Here is a 20,749-nt window from a genome sequence, read left to right on the forward strand (position 1 = left end):
CCTCACTGTGCCCTGGTCTTGGCTTTGCCGAGACACTAATTACCCAACAACAGCACACGTGGGAGAAAGTGGCCAACTCTGATTAAGGAGCCCCATGGGAGGGCGCTGAAAACAATCTTTCCTTTTTCTTCCTAAAGTTGCCTTTGTCTCTATCACCAGTGGCCACTCTGCCTCTGTGCTGCTGGGCATTTATAGAAACAACTGAGTTACCAGACAGACACCAGACTGGAGCAGAAGACCCTGGTGTGCTGAGTGCCTGCCACGTGCTGAAGCCATGCGAGATGCTCTTTGCACATGAGCATGGTTCCCCTGACCACTCTGAAAACTAAGCATCCTCATCCCCACGTAAAAGATGAAGGACCGGGAGCCCAGAGCAGCAAAAGCACAGTGAGACTCAGCTGGATTAAAACCAGCTCCGGCTCAAAAGTCATGACCCATGACTTCCAGAATAAACTAGAAAGTGTGCTTCTTCCCAAATCCTAGAGTCACACAGCTTTTGATCACTGGAAAGGACCTTTCTAGAGATCCTTATGGTCAGCTAAGGCTCCAAACAGTGAGAGAGCTTGACTAAGAACATCTATTCAATAGGTTGACTGGCACAGACCTAGAATCCAGATGGTGGACGTGGAGGCTTTTCTTGCACTTTGCATCTACTTTGCACACCCATCATTGTCCTAAACTTCTCAAAGGCCTCTCACCACTGACAGCTGACCAGACTGAGTGATGCTGAACAGGCAGGCTAAATTAATTCTGGGATAGTTCACATCTCAGTGAATGCAGCCAAAAACAAATACCAACTTTCCAGCTGCAGAAGAAAGAGATCAATGAGTTCATTTGCAAGATCATATTATGGGGGGAAAGTAGACATTTTTTTTCCAGCTAGAGTCATTTTGGAGTGAGCCCCGGAGATCCTAACATACTCCCGCTGAATATCAGGGACTCAGGAATGGGAGGCTGGAGTTAAGAAGGCTGGCGTATCTAAGTCCTCGTGGCCACAGGGAGGTGCCTGCCTGCGTTCTCATCATCAGCCCAGCAGCATGGTCAGTTGGGGTCTGACACAGACATCTGGAGTATATGGAAACACAACTAAGACCCTTCTGATTGGAGGGTAAAAGCCCAAAGGGAAGACCAGACCCACAATAAAATAAACAAGGACTACCCCTCTTCCCCAAGCCTGAGGAAATCAGATCAAATTGGATGAAAACCAGGCAGGAAAGCAAATCGACCCTGCTTCCCAGTTGTGTTTTCATGAGAAGGGGTACCTGAGGTACCAGGCAAGCAGACTCACTATGGGCAGATTTTTCTCCTCTGAAAGTGATGAACATTGGGAGGAAAATGAGGTGACTCTGAGTGAAGGAGGGTGTCCCATCCCAAGACTAGTGGCGGAGAATTAAAACCCTGTCTACCAAAAGTAGGAAATGGGGGGATCAAAGTTGGATTCAATTCTCCAGGGAAATAAAATACGGGATAAGCAATCTTAAAAGACTCCTTTGTTTTCCATTAAGGGCAAGATAAGTGATAAAGGCTTTCAACAATCATAAGAAAAACTGAGTTTAAACATCAGTCTCACATCTCAGGACCTATCAGAAATCACTGCCAAGCAAGGCTTCTCTGCAAATTTGGCTGGCACTCTGGGAGCTGGGCTAGCCAGAGACTCTCAGATTCACCGGATGGCAGCTTGGGGCCCCATCCTGCCATTAGATTTGGAGTCATCGATCTCTAAACCAAGCATAGACACAACACATAGAATGTGGGGGACCAGCTAGAGCTACAAAGACAATTCTTTTTTTTTTTTTTTTTTTTTTTTTGTCCTTTTAGGGCCTCACCTATGGCATACGGAGATTCCCGAGCTAGAGGTCAAATCAGAGCTGCAGCTGCCGGCCCACACCACCACCACCACAGCAACTCAGGATCAGAGCCATGTCTGCAACCTACACTTAATCTCATGACAATGCCAGATCCTTAACCCACTCAGTGAGACCAGAGATCAAACCAGCATCCTCATGGATACTAGTCGGAACATGCTGAGCCACGATGGGAACTCCAAAAAAGATGATTCTTTGCCATCTTGGCTTAAACTTGAAATTTTCATCTTAAAAATCAAGTTAGGAGTTCCCGTCGTGGCGCAGTGGTTAACGAATCCGACTAGGAACCATGAGGTTGCGGGTTCGGTCCCTGCCCTTGCTCAGTGGGTTAACCATCCGGCGTTGCCGTGAGCTGTGGTGTAGGTTGCAGACGCGGCTCGGATCCTGCGTTGCTGTGGCTCTGGAGTAGGCCAGTGGCTACAGCTCCGATTCAACCCCTAGCCTGGGAACCTCCATATGCCTCGGGAGCGGCCCAAGAAATAGCAACAATAATAACAACAACAACAACAACAACAACAAAGACAAAAAGACAAAAAAAAAAAAAAATCAAGTTAGATTTCCACCCAAAGAGTTGGCCTTCTGTGTCCCTAGGAGAGTGACATGTCTTCCGGTGCTCAAAATGACAAGTGGCCTCCTGACCAGCCCCCCCCCCCCCCCCCCCGTTTGGCCCTCCCACAGAGTCCTCCTTCTTTAAAATTCATAGGATCTCAGCGGGCAGCAATGACTTAGACAGGACTGTGCCACAGCCTGTGCCTTTTGGACCCCTGGGTTGCCTCTGATGATTTCAAGTGATGACTCAGGCCTGGCAAGGAGAAGCATACCGTGCGTGCACACCACAGCTGCAGCTTCTTGCAGTGCCCCGCCACCCACATGCGCTTACACAATAAGCGAGTTTCACCAGGAGGCTCAGGTGCCTGCCAGCATTGTTATGAAAACCCATGGGAACCTGGCTTCCCCGCCAGCCAACCAGGCCTGGATCCTGCTCTTCTGGACTTTCTCACTGAATGTCACAGCAAGGCTTTTCAAATAGAATTTCTAAATCCACAGGACTGCAGAAACTGACGAGCAGGGCAGTGGTTACCTCCTCTGACTCATCCTTTCTCAGCAGACCTCCTGACTCAGTAGGTACCAAGACACTGGGTAAGTATTTGTTATAATTTCTACTAGACTCACCTCTCCTGGCCCCCAGAATCATCATCCTTTGCTCAGAACCATCTGAGAGGAAATTTAACCTGTGAACTTCTGAAAGGCAGCCCAGCACCCAGGTCCGAGGTCACGTGTCACAAGAGAGGACCTCCCAACCTCCTATATTTGTGAGTCAGTCTCAAACTGTGACTCTCCCCTACCCATAGATGATTAAAGCAAGCCATTTGCCTTATTCTCCATGAGACATCTAAGCAACCAGGATTTTGAATATAGTTCCCTGTGCTATACCCCTTTGGTAACCACAAGTTTGTTTTCTATGTCTGTGAGTTGATTTCAATTTCATAAATAAATTCATTTGTGTCATATTTTAGATTCCATTCCACATATAAGTGATATCACATGGTATTTGTCTTTTTCTGACTTACTTCACTAAGTATGATAATCTCTAGGTCCACCCATGTTGCTGCAAATGGCATTATTTCATTCTTTTTCATGGCTGAATAACATTCCATTGTGTGTATGTACGCATCTTCTTTATCCATTCATCGCTAACACTTTTTTTTTCTTTTTATGGCCACACCTGCAGCATATGGAAGCTCCCAGGCTAGGAGCCAAATCGGAGCTGCAGCTGCCAGCCTATGCCACAGCCACAGCAACTCCAGATCCAAGCCACATCTGCAACCTTCACTCCAGGCAGCAATGCCAGATCCTTAAACCAGTGAGCGAGGCCAGGGATTGAACATCCTAGGGACTATATGATAGTCAAAGAATGAAAAATTTAAAGGCTATCTTATAAAAAGATACTTGTAATGTTAAACAAAAAAGATGATACAAACTATAAGTACATATAATGAGATAGGTTGGAATTTGGAGTTGATCTGTTACCCATTCTAACTTTCTGATTAGCATTTTTGTTCAGAACTTTAGATTTTCACTAAGAGATAACTGAAGTGTAGTGGGAGATGTCTGTACGTCTGCAACCTGCACCACAGCTCACGGCAACACGGGATCCCTCCCCACTGAGCAAGGCCAGGGATGGAACCCACATCCTCATGGATACTAGTCAGGTTCGTAGTCCAGTGAGTCACATTGGGAACTCTCAAATAGAGCTTTTGTTATCATTTAATACGATGTAAATGTTTGCCATAGCTGTAAATATTTACAGATATAATACTTTCATGTAGTTTAATGTGTATGTAATTTCTTAGAACATTTTCCTTATGTTTATTAAACATTTTTTAATATTACCTGTTAGTATGACTGTTCTATATTTAAAGATGAGTCAGATTTTTTTTTAATTTATTGCAGTCTTATCAATTTTACTGCAAATACTTTTTCAGCCTAATGATAGCATTTTAATTTGGTTTTGATGTTTAGACAATTAGCTTTTAATTTATGAGTATTAAATCTGTGAATAATTGTATTCATAATCTTTCCACTTCTTTCATGGTTTCAAATTTCTTCCACATGTGTGAAAAATTAAAGATTTATTTCTGCTTCTTCCACAGTTTTTTACTTCACTTTTTTATTATATTATTTGATGGCTTTTTAAAATAATTCCTTTTCTATTCATAAAATGACTGCACTTTCAATTTATAAAATTTAGAAAATATAATTACTATAAAAATCTCTATAATCTCACACATAGAGATGGCCATTGCTAACATTTTCCTGTGTTTTTTTATAATTTTTTATATTTTTAATAAAATTGTTTGTTTTATTTATGTATATATGTACATGTAGTTTGTATCATCTTTTTTGTTTAACATTACAAGTATCTTTTTATGTTATAAGATAGCCTTTAAATTTTTCATTCATTGACTTTATCATATAGTCCCTAGGATGAAATATTATAACAACTTTCCAGTTATAGGACATTCCTACAAATACGACTAAAAAAAAAAATACTTGTATGTAAATCTTTGTCTCCTTATCTATCTTTCCCCAGGGAGATACCAAGATATGGAATATGTAAGATTTGAACTTTTTAGAGGTTTCCAATATCACTTTTGAGAAGAGCTGAATTATTTTAAATTTAGGTCAGAATCTGTGATGGGCTTTCCTTACCACACTCTCCCAAAATCAAGTGGTTTTTTTTTTTTTTTTAATATCTTTGCCAATATAACACAAAAAGAAAGTATCATTTCATTTTAATTTGCATTGCTTGGTTACTAACGCCGTAGAATATTTTTGCATCCAAATCTCGATCTGTCTGGAATTTATTTTGGTGTTTGCAGTCAGAAGCAGCTCTGACTTGATTTTCTCACAAAGAATCCATACTACTTGAAAGATTTCATCCATTTCCCAATGTGTGATGTGCCCTTGTTTATACACTAAGCGCTTACGTAGATGTGAGCTTAAAGACTAGCCATTCAGTCTAGCACTAATAGGTCTACTGGTATGATTATTGTAGTTTTATACATTTTTCATATCTGGTCGTGATCTTTCTGTGATTCCTATCTCCCTCATAGCCTGTTATATTATCAAATTCCTCCAAAAAAATTACTGAGATTTCTGAAGCTTATAAATTCACTTGAAACAAAGTAACATCATGTCATTAAGTTATATAGAATGATATATCTTCCATTATTTGAATCTTATTTAATACCTTTTAATAAAATTTGGAAGTTTGCATCATAAAGCTTCTATGTATTTCTTGGTAGCATTATTCCTAGGCATTAGGTGATCTTTGCGCTAGTTTAAGTGCTTTCCCTATTACGTTTTCAGTATTGCTCAACTGCTTATATATGGCAAAGCTATGAATCTTAGCACATTTCATGAGAATAGTCTTCTAAAATCATAAGTGTGTGTGTTGAGTTTTATCAGTCATGTTTCAGTATTAATTGATATTATCAAGTTGTTTTGGCTCTCATGGCATGGCCAATCAGAAAATTTCCCTCACACAAAACTGCCCTTGAATCCTTTATATAAACCTCAGGTTTTTTTTTGTTTTTTGTTTGTTGTTGTTGTTGCTATTTCTTGGGCCGATCCCGCGGCATATGGAGGTTCCCAGGCTAGGGGTTGAATCGGAGCTGTAGCCACCGGCCTACGCCAGAGCCACAGCAACGCGGGATCCGAGCCGCGTCTGCAACCTACACCACAGCTCACGGCAACGCCGGATGGTTAACCCACTGAGCAAGGGCAGGGACCGAACCCGCAACCTCATGGTTCCTAGTCGGATTCGTTAACCACTGCGCCACGACGGGAACTCCTAAACCTCAGTTTTGAATTTAACCTTCATGGTTTCAAATTTTGCATCCACAGCATGGAGCATATACATTTATAATTTTCCTATTTGTGCTATCAGTGAAATTTTAAGATCAGGATTAAGCCAGCTTTATAAAATTGGAGTTTTTTTCCATGTTTTTTTCAGCATGGAAATGACTTCTTCCTTAAAAGTTAAAAATAACAACAGAAATTTGTCTGGCCCTAGGATAAATTTTAAAATAAAATTCTTTAACTATTTTTACATTTCTTCCATGTACATTGATTTGTTTGAAGTTTTTATTCTTAGATAAATTTTGAATTTTCCCAGTAAAACATCTATGTTATTGAAATGTTCCATTTTTTCCTTAGTATTTATTCTCTTATAATTGTAAAATTCACTTTGTCTGTAATTATAGCTGCTTACTTTTCTAAATTTTTCTCCTTTTTGCTATTTAGAATATATGTTTTGGAGTTCCCGTCGTGGCACAGTGGTTAACGAATCCGACTAGGAACCATGAGGTTGCGGGTTCGGTCCCTGCCCTTGCTCAGTGGGTTAACGATCCGGCGTTGCCGTGAGCTGTGGTGTAGATTGCAGACGCGGCTCGGATCCCGCGTTGCTGTGGCTCTGGCGTAGGCTGGCGGCTGCATCTCCGATTCGACCCCTAGCCTGGGAACCTCCATATGCCGCGGGAGCGGCCCAAGAAATAGCCAAAAAAAAAAAAAAAAAAAAAAAAAGAATATATGTTTAATTGAAATGCAAAAAAAAAAAGTTTTAAAAAAGGTGGACATGATGTCAATGTAATTAAAGAGTTCTAATACCATACAGCATTATTAGGAAAGGAGAGAAACAAAATTTGTATTACATTTTAATAAATCTAGGCATTCTAATCAGTATTTTATTGAAGTACATTTGACCTACAATATATTAATTTCACCTGTACAGAAAAATGATTCGGTTTTATACACTTTTTTTTGTTTTGTTTTGTTTTTTTTGCTGTTTCTTTGGGCAGCTCCCGCGGCATATGGAAGTTCGAATCGGAGCTGTAACCACCGGCCTACGCCAGAGCCACAGCAACGCAGGATCCGAGCCACGTCTACAACCTACACCACAGCTCACGGCAACGCCGGATTGTTAACCCGCTGAGCAAGGGCAGGGACCGAACCCGCAACCTCATGGTTCCTAGTCGGATTCGTTAACCACTGCGCCACGACGGGAACTCCTATATAGATATTCTTTTTCAGACACTTTCCACTGGTTATTACAATATTTTGAATATAGATCCCTGCATTGTACAGTAGGTCCTTGTTTTCACTTTTTTGTTAAGTGTTCTAGAAATTCAACCAGAAAATCTTCTCTTATATCTATTAATCAGTTACACGAGGAAAATTCACTCCATTCTAAATCAGAATTTCCTTTTTTTTTTTTTCCCATTTCTTGGGCCGCTCCCGAGGCATATGGAGGTTCCCCAGCTAGGGGTTGAATCTGAGCCATACTCGCCAGCCTACGCCACAGCCACCGCAATGCGGAATCCGAGCCGAGTCTGCAACCTACACCACAGCTCACAGCAACGCCAGATCCTTAACCCACTGAGCGAGGCCAGGGATCGAACCTGCAGCCTCATGGTTCCTAGTTAGATTCGTTAACCACTGAGCCAGGACAGGAACTCCTAAATCAGAATTTCTGATTCGATTATTATTTCTTTTCCAATATGTGGCTTGCATTCTTGTTTTTCTTTCAACCTATTTTCTTGAAATGACTTTATCATCCATTTAATTTCTATTCCTTCTTTTTAAAAAGTGAAATCATTTGCTATTATCACTTTGCCTTTAAGGACAACTTTAGCCACATTTCATGTTTTGATATAAGTATTCCCTTTTTATTAATTTTCAAATAAATGATTAAGAAAATGAGTTTGGCTCCGGTTGCATAAAGACCCAACAGAGATATAATATATAGCATGAGGAATATGGTCAATAACATAACGATAATTTTACATGTGATCGTTTCATGATGTATGCAAATGTCAAATCACCTAAAACTAACATAATATTGCATATTAACTATATTTCAATTTTAATGTGTTAAAAAATTTTTAACAATGTTGTACATTAACTATATTTCAATTTTTTAATGTGTTTGCATTTTGGAGAGGTTTTGGAATTTTTTCTTTCTGAAGTGATTGGATAGATATTTTGTTTAACTTTTATCATTGATTTTAATTATTATAGCATTGGAGTTAGAAAAAAATGGCCTGTAAAAATTTCCACAATAAGTTGGGAAGCTGTTGATATTTTCTTTGTGGCAATATAGCTTTTAATCACTTCTGACAAAAGTTGATAAAGATTGCTAAAACCTTTATACTAGTTTAGCATTAACCTCTTGTATTGCAAACAACATTTGATTGATAATGTTCTGCTGGGCTTTTGGGTGCTGGAAGCAGGGTGTGTGTTGGGGGGGAAGCCTCAGATTTTGCGTGCAGATTCTTAGTCCATCTGTGATTACTTGTCAGATTCTCTAATCCTCTGCCTCCTTTCCTCTGAAATGGGGATGAAAATAACAACACATGCCTCAAAGGACTTTTGAGAACAATGCATGACAAGTGCCTAGCACAGTAACTGGAATATTGTCCACACACAGAAAGAACATAGGTTGTAGAATATACAACTTAGCCATATGAAATAACTCCCTGTTTTCCGCTTAATGTTTTTTGCCTGGAAGATTATTTTTTTGAAAGTAACTCTATCAGCCCTTTCTCCTTTCAGTCCATATTGCCTTTTCAATCTTAGTTTGTTATTTTATTTTCAATCTCACCACATTTTATTTTAATACTCTAGGTTAACAAAATGCAACTCAACTGTTTTATTTCAATTATATATACTTATTGTCTTGGCTTATAGTTGTCTCATGCCTCTACACCATTTTGTGTATTTGAGCTGAAAGGTTTTCTTCATGCTGTATCTTTTTTCTTTTATTTGTGTTTATGGTCCACTTTTTTTCTTAATCTATTCTAAAATTTGTGAACTTTATCATTTCAAAAATTCTACCAGTGGCTACTTTAAACTTTTTGATTTTTTTGTTGTTGTTGTTCATTTTTGGTGAAGTCAAGTTAGCCACTTTAAAGTGAACAATTCAGTGGCATTTACTGCATTCAAAATGTTGTGCAACCACCACTTCTATTCTTTGAATTATAAAGAGGATTTTCACCTTATTAATCTATTTATCAAAATTTGTTTTTCCCTGAGTAAGCTGAGGGCTTCATCTGACTCTCTCTCTAGTCTTTCTCCTGTAGGGTTAGGGTTGCAACCCATTTATAATAATTAGTAGTGAGTAAGATTAAATTTCTTTAAACTCTGTAACCTCTCAAAGATAATAACAAATTATCTTTGTTATTAACACACAAATTGAATCTTGGAAATTTGCATTCATTTTCATCATAGAATGTTCTGGGTTGAATTGTGTCCCCCAAAAATTCATATGTTGAAGTGCTACTTCCAAGTAACTCAGGACATAACCATATTTGGGGGCAAAGTCTTTTAAGAAATAATTAAGTAAGAGTCCCCACTGTGGCTCAGTGGGTTAAGGATCTGGCACTGGCTCTGCAGCAGCTTAGGTCGCTGTTGAGGCATGAGTTCAACCCCCCGCCTGGGAACTTCCATATGCTGTGGACACAGCAAAAACAAACAAACAAACAAACAAGAGGTAATTAAGTTAAGATGGGATCATGAGGGTGGCCCTAATGCAATAGGACCAGTGTTCTTATGAGGACAGATTAAGACATAGTCAAGCAGAGGGGAAAATCACTGTGACCACAGAGAAGGTGGCCATCTGCAAGCCAGGGAGAGAGGTTGAGAAGAAACCAAGCCTGCCAACATCTTGGTCTCAGATTTTTTTCTTTCTTTCTTTCTTTTTTTTTTTTTTTTTTTTGTCTTTTTTCTAGGGCCGCACTGGCGGCATATGGAGGTTCCCAGGCTAGGGGTCTAATCAGAGTTGTAGACACTGGCCTACACCAGAGCCATAGCAACAAGGGATCTGAGCCACATCTGCAACCTACACCACAGCTCACAGCAACGCTGGATCCTGAACCCACTCAGCGAGGCCAGGGAGCAAACCCTCAACCTCATGGTTCCCTAGTCAGATTCATTAACCACTGAGCCACGATGGGAACTCTTCAGATTTTTTTCTTAATCTCAGATTTTTTTACTCTCCAGAACTGTGAGACAGTAAATATCTATTGTTTAAGCCACCCAGTCTACGTACTCTGTTAGAGAAGTCTTGACAAATTATCATATATAATAATCACCTTTCCACCTCAGGGTCTCAATACGCTATTTCCACTTCATCACTGCCATCACCACCAGCATGCACGCCCACACTTCATCTAGTTCATTCCTCCTACTCATCAAGGGACCCCTTTTCCATCCACCTCCCCCCCTCTTAATTAAGGTCTTCTTTCACTGCGCCTTGCGCTTCAGTTTCCCAGCCATACGTCCAATTATACGTATCCAGCTCTTTCCGAGATAGCAATGTACTCTAAATTCTCGAAGTTTGGCACATGTTAGGCGCCACCAAGAATTCACCAAATGAAAGAAGGACTCTCTGAATGAATGAAAGACATTCTGGTTTTGCCACCTGTATTGTTTTCACTTAATAACACACCACTTGCATCTTAGCCCAAATGGTTTTCATTTTCACAGAATAGATTAATTTTCTTCTAGTGCTCTGTTTTGGCCCTCAGCCAATATTTCAAAATGCCTTGCTAATGCTGATTATTACAACAATGCCCACAAAAACCTGGCTTGCAGGCAACAAATGCAGATTGAAAAAAGTTGATGTTTTTCACATCACTCAGACAAATGAAGGTGAAATCCACATATCATGAAAGTAATAGCCCTCATTGATGCTCCCAAGCCCCAAACCTATATCTGGCCACCATAATTTGTTTAAAATAAATGAACATAGCTGGGAAGGATTAATAGGTATTTTTACACATACACATACCAAGATATTTCATAAAAATCTATCCCATGTAGCCCCCATCCTCAGTGGTTAATTAAAAGCACACCAATGCATGGTGCTGAATTTGCTGCCAATGATTTGCAGGAGAAAAAATAATTGTTCTAACAATTAGACCCAAAGCAGCATTCTCCTTGTCAAAGGAGGCCAAAGATGCCTGTGCATGCTTCTGCATCACCTTTTAAGAGCTTAATTAATTTGCACACTGATGAAAACTCAAAATCAGCCTAGGAACCCACCTGCTAATAAAATGATGAATGAGATTCATGTGATTTTTTTTTATCCTGGGGGCTTCATACCCAACTTCATTTGCATATTAGAAACCTTTGCATCTCTTCCCCAGAAGCTGCTGGCTTCCAAAAGCCATTCACAGCACACAGCTATTGCTATAAATTCAATTATTCTTATTAGCGTTAAGTCTGTATATTCCACTGGGCAGTTGGGTCATCATTTTTATACAAACCATTCTCTGCCCTGGAGCAACTGTCCTTCACTGGAGCCTTACATATTTTTCAATCCCATATTACAGAAGTATACCTTTCATTCCCGCAGTTAAGAAGCGCTCCTTTCCAATGTAGGATTGAAATCTATATGAAATCAATAGTGCTTCTCAAAACTGACATGTGGGGACCTGTCTCCCACTTTAAGACCCCTTCACATCGTGCCGTCTGTCCTCCCAGCTCCCTGCTTAGAAGCTCTCTTATTGTCAATCAGGATTTCTCACAGCTGTCAGGAAGCCAGATAAAACTCTCCACTTTGGCAAGGGTCCTTTAAGCCCACATCCCACAGCTCAGCCGAGCAAAACAGAAGACCAGCAGGGTGGGGGTTCCATCAGAAGTTGGCTTCAGGCAAAAAAAACAAAAACAAAAAACAAACAAAATGCAGTAACCAGCCACAGTTGTGCATTTTCTGCCCAATAATGCATGCAGCGTTAAACAAGTTTTTTGGGGAGGAGGGGGATAAGAGAAGGGGGAGGTGGAATATGAAATTACTTTTTTCCTCCTATTTTCTGCTGTCATTCCCCTGCTCCAACTACCATGTCAAAAATCATATTTAAATGACATTAGATGTGGGTTCTACCCTCCAAGCAAAGCAGGAGGGGGGAAGTACAGGCAGGGAGTAATTTAAGGAGTACCAACTAAGTGGCAAGCAGGTTGTGACACCTTACTCAAATATCACATCCCCACAAGATAGGTCTGGTCATTCCCTGTTGACTTGTCAAGAACCAGCAGCTCGGAGATTTGCAAAAACCATCCCTCCTACAACAGAGAGAGGGGCATATCCCCTCTGGGCTCCTCCGGACATCTTTTTCTTTTCCTTCACCCTGATTTCCAGGATCAGCAGACCCAGGCCAGCAAAGGCTAGCTGGAGCGGCCCCCAAATTCTGACCAAGGCGCCAGCAGGAACAAAAGGTACAAAGGGAGCCGGGGGCCTTTGTAATCACGATTCCTGCTAGGAAACCACTTCTTGTGTTTCTCTGAGGCTGATTGATACACTGGGAGCAGGAAACCCATGAGAAAGTCCCTTTCCCTCTCAAAATTGAGAGCTTCCAGTGGGCTCTGCAAATGTGCCAAGACCCTCCCTCCCTCAGCTTTCCATGGTAAAGGCCTGCGTGGGGCAGGAAGCAAGCCTGCCAAGCTCTGTCCTCAGCTAAATGCTCCCTAGCCAGGCACCGGTTCCCAGGCCACTGCCAGGCTCTGTAGTCCTTTCTGAAGGCCGTGGGCCGTGATGAATATGTGAGAAAAACAAACATTTGTCCTAGGGTTTGGGAAAAAAGGGAAGGGACGCTTGGAGAGAAACTCCCACAAGCAGGCCTGGGAAACCCCAGGGGTCTAATTGAATGGGTTTAAAATAGTAAATATGAAATCTAAACCCAGATGGTGCTTTTTTTCCCAAAGGAAGCAAACCACTCATTAAGCCGATTCCTTCATAGCAGATCACCTTAAAAACAACGAGAAGCAAACCTCCCCCCACTGCTATCCTGTTGCCAAAGTCCCTTTTTGATCACACAGCTGAGCAGACAGGAGCCAGGGGCCAAGGGAGGTCACTGGGAGGAGGGAGTGGATTTCTCCCCAATTTGCTCTGATCATACTGATAATTTCGTAGCAGGCCGTATTAGGGGTAGTGTTAGCTCCTTCTGGACCCTGGGTTCCTTCTCAAAATCCTTCTCTGAATAGGATGCCCAAAGGAAAAGAGAAATGAAAGTAGTAGCCAGTGGCCCAGAGACATCCAACAAGGCAAGTCCAGGGATGAGAGGAACCAATGAATGAAGGAAGCAAGCAATGCCTTCATCACACTTGCCCCACCTAGTTCAAGCTGCCCTGGCTTGAAGTCCTCCAATAGGAAAGATGAGCAGGACCCCAAAAGGGGAGGCCAAGCAAGATCACCCCAAATCATGGAGACCCACTTGTTAACTTTCACCTTGTTCCTGCTTATTGACTTACTCTTGGGCATGCAGGGGCCACTGGCAAGATGGACACAGCAAAGACAGACCTGAGATACCCCCAATTCGAGGACTCCCCCAGGAGGCCTTAGGCTGGACCACACTGCAACCCTGGACCCCTTAAATACACCATATTCACCAAGTCTAAGACACTGTCTATAGTAAGATGCCCCATTGTTTTAGAGACTACTAAAAAGAAAAAAAAAAAAATGCCACCATTGAGACCATGACATGCCATCAATTTTGAGAAGCAGACTGGATTTCAGTGATGTTAATATGCAAAAAAAAAAAGAGCATCTTAGAATCAATGAAATACATTAATAGCTGACACTTACTGGGAACATAGCCAGTGCCAGGCCTCCTGCCAAATGCTTCCTAGGGATTATCTCATTCACTCCCTGCAACTGTAATTATCCCCATTTTTCAAATGAGGAAAGCAGATCTTCCAGAGCTGAATTAATTTGCCCCATATCACTCAGTGTGTCCAGGATGCACCCTCAGGACTGGCTGAATCCAGAACCCGAGCACTCACACTTGAGGGATTCCCCAGGATAGATCATGAAAATAGACATTTGCAGCCTTCACCCCCCTGAGTTTCTGATTCATTAAGTTTCAAGTGCTATTGATAAAACTGCATTTCGTTCAAGCATCCGGGCCATTCCCAGGAAGGTGGTCCAGGCATCATGCTGGCAAACCTGAAGGAAGTCTGTATGTCCAGGTTCAGCAATATTAATCCCGGGTACCACCAGGGAATACCGAGTGCCAGCAAACACCACTTGATTTCTTTGGGGCATAGCTTATAGCAGATGAGGTGTAGTAAATTCAGTGGCCTATGGCCTTTTAAGAATATCTACTCTTAATACCTTGAGAAAATTATTCCATTCTGGTAAACCAGCCCATGCACAGTTGACAAGCACATGGCCATTCCCAAATCAAGGTCCTACCCAACATCTGAGGGTTGGCATCAGTCAAGGCTGGCCTCAGAATATGTGCCAATTTGGGGTTGCTGCAGGTAGACACATTTGGGTCCACTGAGCACAGAGGACCAAAGGGGGAAAAAAAAAAGATGTTTCTTTTCAATGCTGTTTTCGACAGAAACATCCCTGGGTCCTCAGCACAACTCAGCACCTACACAGCAAATGATACAGGATCTAAAGCATAGGGGAAATTCAAATTCTTTGTTAGATTTTATTAGAATTTTTGTTTGGCTCATCACCTGGAACAGCGTGGGCCTTGGATAGAGAGGGCGTGGGTTTGAATCACAATTCCACCACACTAGCCTTTTGACTCTGGGAATCAGTCTAAACCTAAATGCCCTTCCGTAAAATGGGGATTACTAATATCTCCCTTATGTGGTTGTTGTTAAGATAAAATGAAATCTTAGGCTTCAGGCATTTGGCACACCTGGCACCGGTTAAGAATGCAATAAATAAATGGGATTTCCTTTCATTTCCTAAAACTTAAACATGTCTGTGTTTTCACATGGTCAAAAAAATAGGTACTTAGAGAAATCAAACAAGAGCAGAATAGCAACTCCCCCCTGAAAAGCTTATCTCTCTTTCCATTGGTAGTTTTTAAACTTTCCTTCACAGAGCAGTTGTTGGGGACTCTGGCTCTGCATTGCAGGGACTACATCCTGGATATGTGACTTTTACCTTTTCTAACCACATGAGAATCTGGGAAGGACAAAACCTGAAATGGGCAAAAAAAGATACTGGGTGTTCTGACTAGTATATTCTCTTGGTTATTTCCACCTTGCACTGACAAAGCTATTGTATGAATCCTATATGTTTCAGTAAATGTAGAGTAATTCAAATTATTCCTGCCTGTGAAAATACAGATATGTCCTGTGGAAAGGCAAAGGGTTATTGCCCTGCGAATATATTGACAAGTTCACATCTATCTCAGCATTCCTGGCTGCCAGGTGATGCCCTAGTCTTTAGATTCTCCTTTGAATTGGTTCTACCATCTTAAGTAGTACATCTCATTATTTAATGAGTTAAGTAACATCTTTGATACATGTTCATTTTAGATTTGTATGAGAGTCATGATTTTACTTTGTGAAAATGTGTATCCTTGAATGCTAAGCCTCTGCTTTCTCATCAATATAATGAAAATAATAAAAAGTTCACTTCATTGAGTGGGAGTAAAGATAATGCAATAAGCCGTGCAAAGCCCTCAGAACAGCATTTGGTCCACCCTACATATACAATTATCACTACTAAACAAGACCACTACACTGTCAAAATTGAGTAATGATTGATCAATAGAATATTCTCAATTTTAAGTTGCTGTCCACCAATTTTTTTTAAATATGTATCATCTACTATTGCTTCCTTACCAGTGATCACTTACAGATCAAATGAATGAAGAAGTGGCAGATAAATATTAATTAAAAATTGTAGAGGTAGTCCTCATCGTGGCTCATCAGAAATGAATCCGACTGGTATCTATGAGGATTCGGGTTCTATCCCTGGCCTCACTCAGTGGGTTAAGGATCCAGCATTGCTGTGCGCTGTGGTGTAGGTCGAAGACATGGCTCAGATCCTGAGTTGCTGTGGCTGTGGCGTGGGCCAGCAGCTACAGCTCCAATTTGACCCCTAGCCTGGGAACCTCCATATGCTGTAGGTGGACCCCTAAAAAGAAAAGAAGGAAGGAAGGAAGGAAAGAAGGAAGGAAGGGAGGGAGGGAGGAAGAGAGAGAAAGAGAGGGAGGGACGGAGGGAGGAAGAGGATAAAAAATTGGAGAGATAGGATTATGATTAGTTTAAGGGCTTGGATTTCAGGAGGGTTTGAGTTTTTGTTTAGGTTTTAGTGACGTAAAGTCGATTCACAAGGTTGTATTCATTTCTGCTGTACAACAAAGTGATTCAGTTACACATGTTCACCCACGTACATGTCCTTGATTGCAATCTTATTTTGCTTACATTTAGCATCTCTTTCACTAAGTTATTTCTAGTTAATATGATGAAAATGGTTATATTAATATTTCATAGCATCCCCCCCAAGAATACAGTAACTTTCAAATGTTCTGCACCTGGACAACCTTGAAGACCACTGATCTGGGGGCTTCATTCAAAGTAGGAGGCAGGGAGTCAGAGCACCTCCTCCTGATAGAATTATTTTAGAAGAATGTGATCCAGTCATTTCAGCTCTGCCAGGATTAGGGCTCTTTAGGGACACCTTGTAAATAGCAGAAAAATAGAACTGCAGTTACCATACATATAGCACTTAAGTAACCTCCTTATTCATTCGGCAACAAATATTCCACATCCTCAAGAAGCTCAGAGTCTAGTTGGGGAGAGGGACAGTTTTTCAGAAAGGTTTCCAAACAGCAGAGAATATGATGAGCTCCAGCAGAGGCGAACAGGAGAAGAAAGGCTATCACAAGGGAGACCACACTCTGTGATGACTCTTGAAGCATGAATTGAGTCTGAGCGGTAAACAAGCTGGGGAATTGAGATTTCAGGCAGAGGAAGGCAAGTGCAAAAGCCAGAGCCCACTAACACAGGGAAGGGGAAGGGCATTGAGGTGGCTTCCAATATCGGAAAAAATGGCAGAGGGCTCAAAAGGTAGCCCAGTCACATCCGTGATAACCAGCCATTGGAGCCCCATGACCCCCTGAAAAAGATATCACAGTCCCTGTTTTAAAAATGAAAACAATTTAAGACCAGCGCAATTTGAGAATCTAGGATCATGCGTTTTATAATCACTAGATTTTTTGAAACCTATGCTTTTCTTTTATATGTGGTACTATAAAGACCAAGAACCCTAGAGAATGAGAAAAGACTAACTGAAGACAGATTCCAAGAATACAACTCAGTCCGGAGAAAGGTCCATTATTTATGGTGAAAAGCAAAGAATTGTTCTCCCTGCGGAATGGGATGCCCAAGGCTCCTTCTAGCTGTTGCTTAGCATGGCTTGTGTTAACAAATGAAAGCCTCCATGGAAGCGCCTTGCTGTTTCCTACCCAGCTGTCTTTTATTTCCCCAAAGCCTTTCTTGGCCAGGGAAGCAGCAGCCGCTGGCACTTCCCCTCCAGCTCTGTCCTTCACACATTGATCTGTATGTACATTACCAGGAAGACATCAGGGTGGGTACAAAACAGACATTCCAGAGGCTTCTTGACCTTGGGTCATCCTGAACCCTGAATGGGTCACAGCCTTGTGCATCCTTGCAAGAGCTTAGGAGTGTTTCTTTGGTTAATCTTTCCATTCTGTGGCCCTCGGGGAGCATCTCCCCAGCAAGGACAAGATGGCCAAGAGATGTCCAAGATAAATCCACATGTACACAGATGAGGTCTCTGCAAATGCCAGCACCTGGGCAGAGCTGCATGCCAACTGCAGCTGGAGCCATGAAAACTGCATTACAGCCCTCGGATACAGTCACCCCAGCTGCAGAATAAGCACAAACAAAGGCTGCCTTTTTCTTGCTGTCACCCTCTCCCCCATTACCATCTGTGAGAGGTCAATCTGTAGACTGCCAGATGGGAAAGCTTGCTCTCTCCTTGACCAAACTCTAATCAGGACCTTCCCAATTTTCCTCCCAACTATACCTTGGCTTTTGCACTTGTCTGCCTATGCATTGCCAATTCTACCAAGAATAGTATTTCACAGGTTCAGGCAGAACACCCAACCCCAAAATCTGATCACTCTAGATATCTGATCAGATTCCACATCCCGCACTATTCCCCAGGGGATGTCTGATTACCCTGGCCTGCCTTCAGCAAGAAACCTGTAGGTCACTTTAGCAAGAATTCCGCTCTCTTACCTTTGATGTTCCTCTTAGTCATTTTCCATCCTCTGACCCTAGCATCCTGCTCATTGACTACTGATTCCCACCTATCCAGATTGGATTCATAACTGAGCTCAGTTCTCTACTGACGTTTCTTTCCCTCTATTGCAATAGTTCCTGAATAGAATTTGTTTTTTACCACTGTAACGACTATCCATCTCTGCTTTTTCTTTGACAAGGCTGGCAAGAACTCACGAGCTCAAGTCTACCCCACCCACTCAGGCCATGCCTCCAACTGCCCAATATGGTGGCTGATATTCCAAGCGCCAATGTTGACTCTTCCTTATTTCCCCCAGCCACTCCCCCTTCAGCACAAGGTGGAAGTTCAGGTCAACTGTGCAGCATGTTTCCTAGAAATACCAGCTTAAATTTGGAAAAGAAGAGTCAGAATTTTGCCCTTCGTGATACGTGGTATTTTGGATACCAAGACCTTACCTAACCAGGAACACAGAAGGAAAGGGACCCAGTTTTGGCTCTAAAGAAAGAATCACATAAAATTGTCAGTGATAACTTCAGTGCATTTGGGAAACGATGTTAGGGAGGGGAAGCTGGGAGGTTCACAGAAATCTCTCATTAAGGAAAATATGTTTTAGAGTGACATCCACATGTCCTGGGTTGATCAAGACAGTCTTCTTCTAAACAGGTTGATTGATGTACCCTGATATGGGCGTTGAAGTGTTGTGCAAAGCAGGTCAGCAGGAAAGCTGACCGTGGGCTGGGAGAAGCTGGGTAAGTGGGAGTCATCCAGCTGCGAGCACAGGAGAGATGACAACCATTCTTTCCAAAAAGAGCCATCACGTTGAAACACAGTGTAACCAGAGAATAAATTCTAAAACTTCACTGTGTGTTTTATAACCTATTAGTTATTAGTGGCTTTGCTTCTGATAACACAAAAAATGATAAATTTCTGTTTTTGTGTTTTAAGTACTAGGAAATTTTTATTTATACAACTTAAGGAAAAAATAGGATTACTGTACCTAAGGGGCAAAAATTAATTTACACTCTTTTTAAAGCATAACTTTGTTGATTTTTTTTATCATAACAGTAATGCTTGTGAATGTCAAGAAATCAGAAACCACTAGAAATTATAAAGTAGATGATAAATATCCGTAATTCTACACCGAGACGTGAACATCTGGGTACCTGCCCTTCCAGACTTTTCTACTCACATATATGTATATATACACACATATATATATATACATATATACATATATATAATGTAAAACATGAGAAAACATGAGAAAAAACTATTCATAGCATTTTATAACCTTTTATTTCTTTGAGTTCTTGGTGGGAATCTTTCCATATCAGCAAGTTGAAATCTACATGATCACTTTTTTTTGTTTGTTTTTTTGTCTTTTCTAGGGCCACACCCGTGGTATATGCAGGTTCCCAGGCTAGGGGTCTAATCGGAGCTATAGCCGCCAGCCTACACCACAGCCACAGCAACTCAGGATCCGAGCCGCATCTATGACCTACACCACAGCTCACGGCAAAGCCAGATCCTTGACCCGCTGAGCGAGGCCAGGGATCGAACCCTCAACCTCATGGTTCCTAGTCAGATTCGTTAACCACTGAGCCACAATGGGAACTCCCTACAGGATCATTTTTAATGACTCTATGATATTCCATTAGATGGTGTGCCAACATTTTTTTTTAATCCTCTTCTGAGAAAATTAGGATATTTCCAAACTTGCTGTTTTTATAAACATTCCTGGGGCAAACATCCTGGGCAGAACTCTTTGCTCAGTTACCTAATTATATTCTTAGGGGAAAAATCCCTAGAAATGGAATCGCTGAATGGAGCACTTGCACTTTTCTCTAAGGTTGTTGCTTCTTCTTGCCAAAAAGCCCCTTGGAAAACCTTCCCCCTCTCTGCCCTCCTCCAGCAATGTAGGAAAATGCACATTTCCCACACTCTCACCCATTCTGGGCATCGTAAAACATTTCAACCTTAGAGCACACATTTTCAGGAAAGCACATGACAGTTCTGCTTAGTCTTGACCTCCAGCATGACTGGCCAGAAGCCCTGGAACCCGGGTGAAATGACCAGATAGAGCCAGGCGCGCTGGGCACACGGAGGGCCTCTCCCCGCCTGCTTTCTCTTCCAGGGAAGAAAATGAAAATAAAAAGGCCCAGGGGAATCATCTCTCTGCACGCCAACTAGATGATGGAGGAACTGGGGAGAAGAAGGCGCCAAGAGTGTCACAGGCCGCCTCCTTCACGCTCCCAGGTGGGAAGCATTGCGCTCCCCGCCCCCTCCCCAGCCCGCTCCATCC

The 20,749-nt window shown here is 41.8% G+C and overlaps 1 long non-coding RNA gene across 2 annotated transcripts in view; it reads left to right on the plus strand.

Annotated features, from left to right (window-relative positions):
* LOC106504492 overlaps nucleotides 2,604-20,749 on the plus strand; it is a 30,854-nt gene continuing 12,708 nt past the window's right edge. Inside the window, exon 1 of one of the 2 annotated variants that reach the window (XR_002345974.1) lies at nucleotides 2,604-3,005. This is a non-coding gene — a long non-coding RNA (uncharacterized LOC106504492). Of the gene's footprint in view, nucleotides 3,006-19,957; nucleotides 20,704-20,749 lie in introns of those variants that run through there. The other variant, XR_002345975.1, reaches the window with a different exon arrangement.

This window comes from Sus scrofa, chromosome 7 (genome assembly GCF_000003025.6).
Source record: "Sus scrofa isolate TJ Tabasco breed Duroc chromosome 7, Sscrofa11.1, whole genome shotgun sequence".
In the NCBI taxonomy this organism is placed as follows: domain Eukaryota; kingdom Metazoa; phylum Chordata; class Mammalia; order Artiodactyla; family Suidae; genus Sus; species Sus scrofa.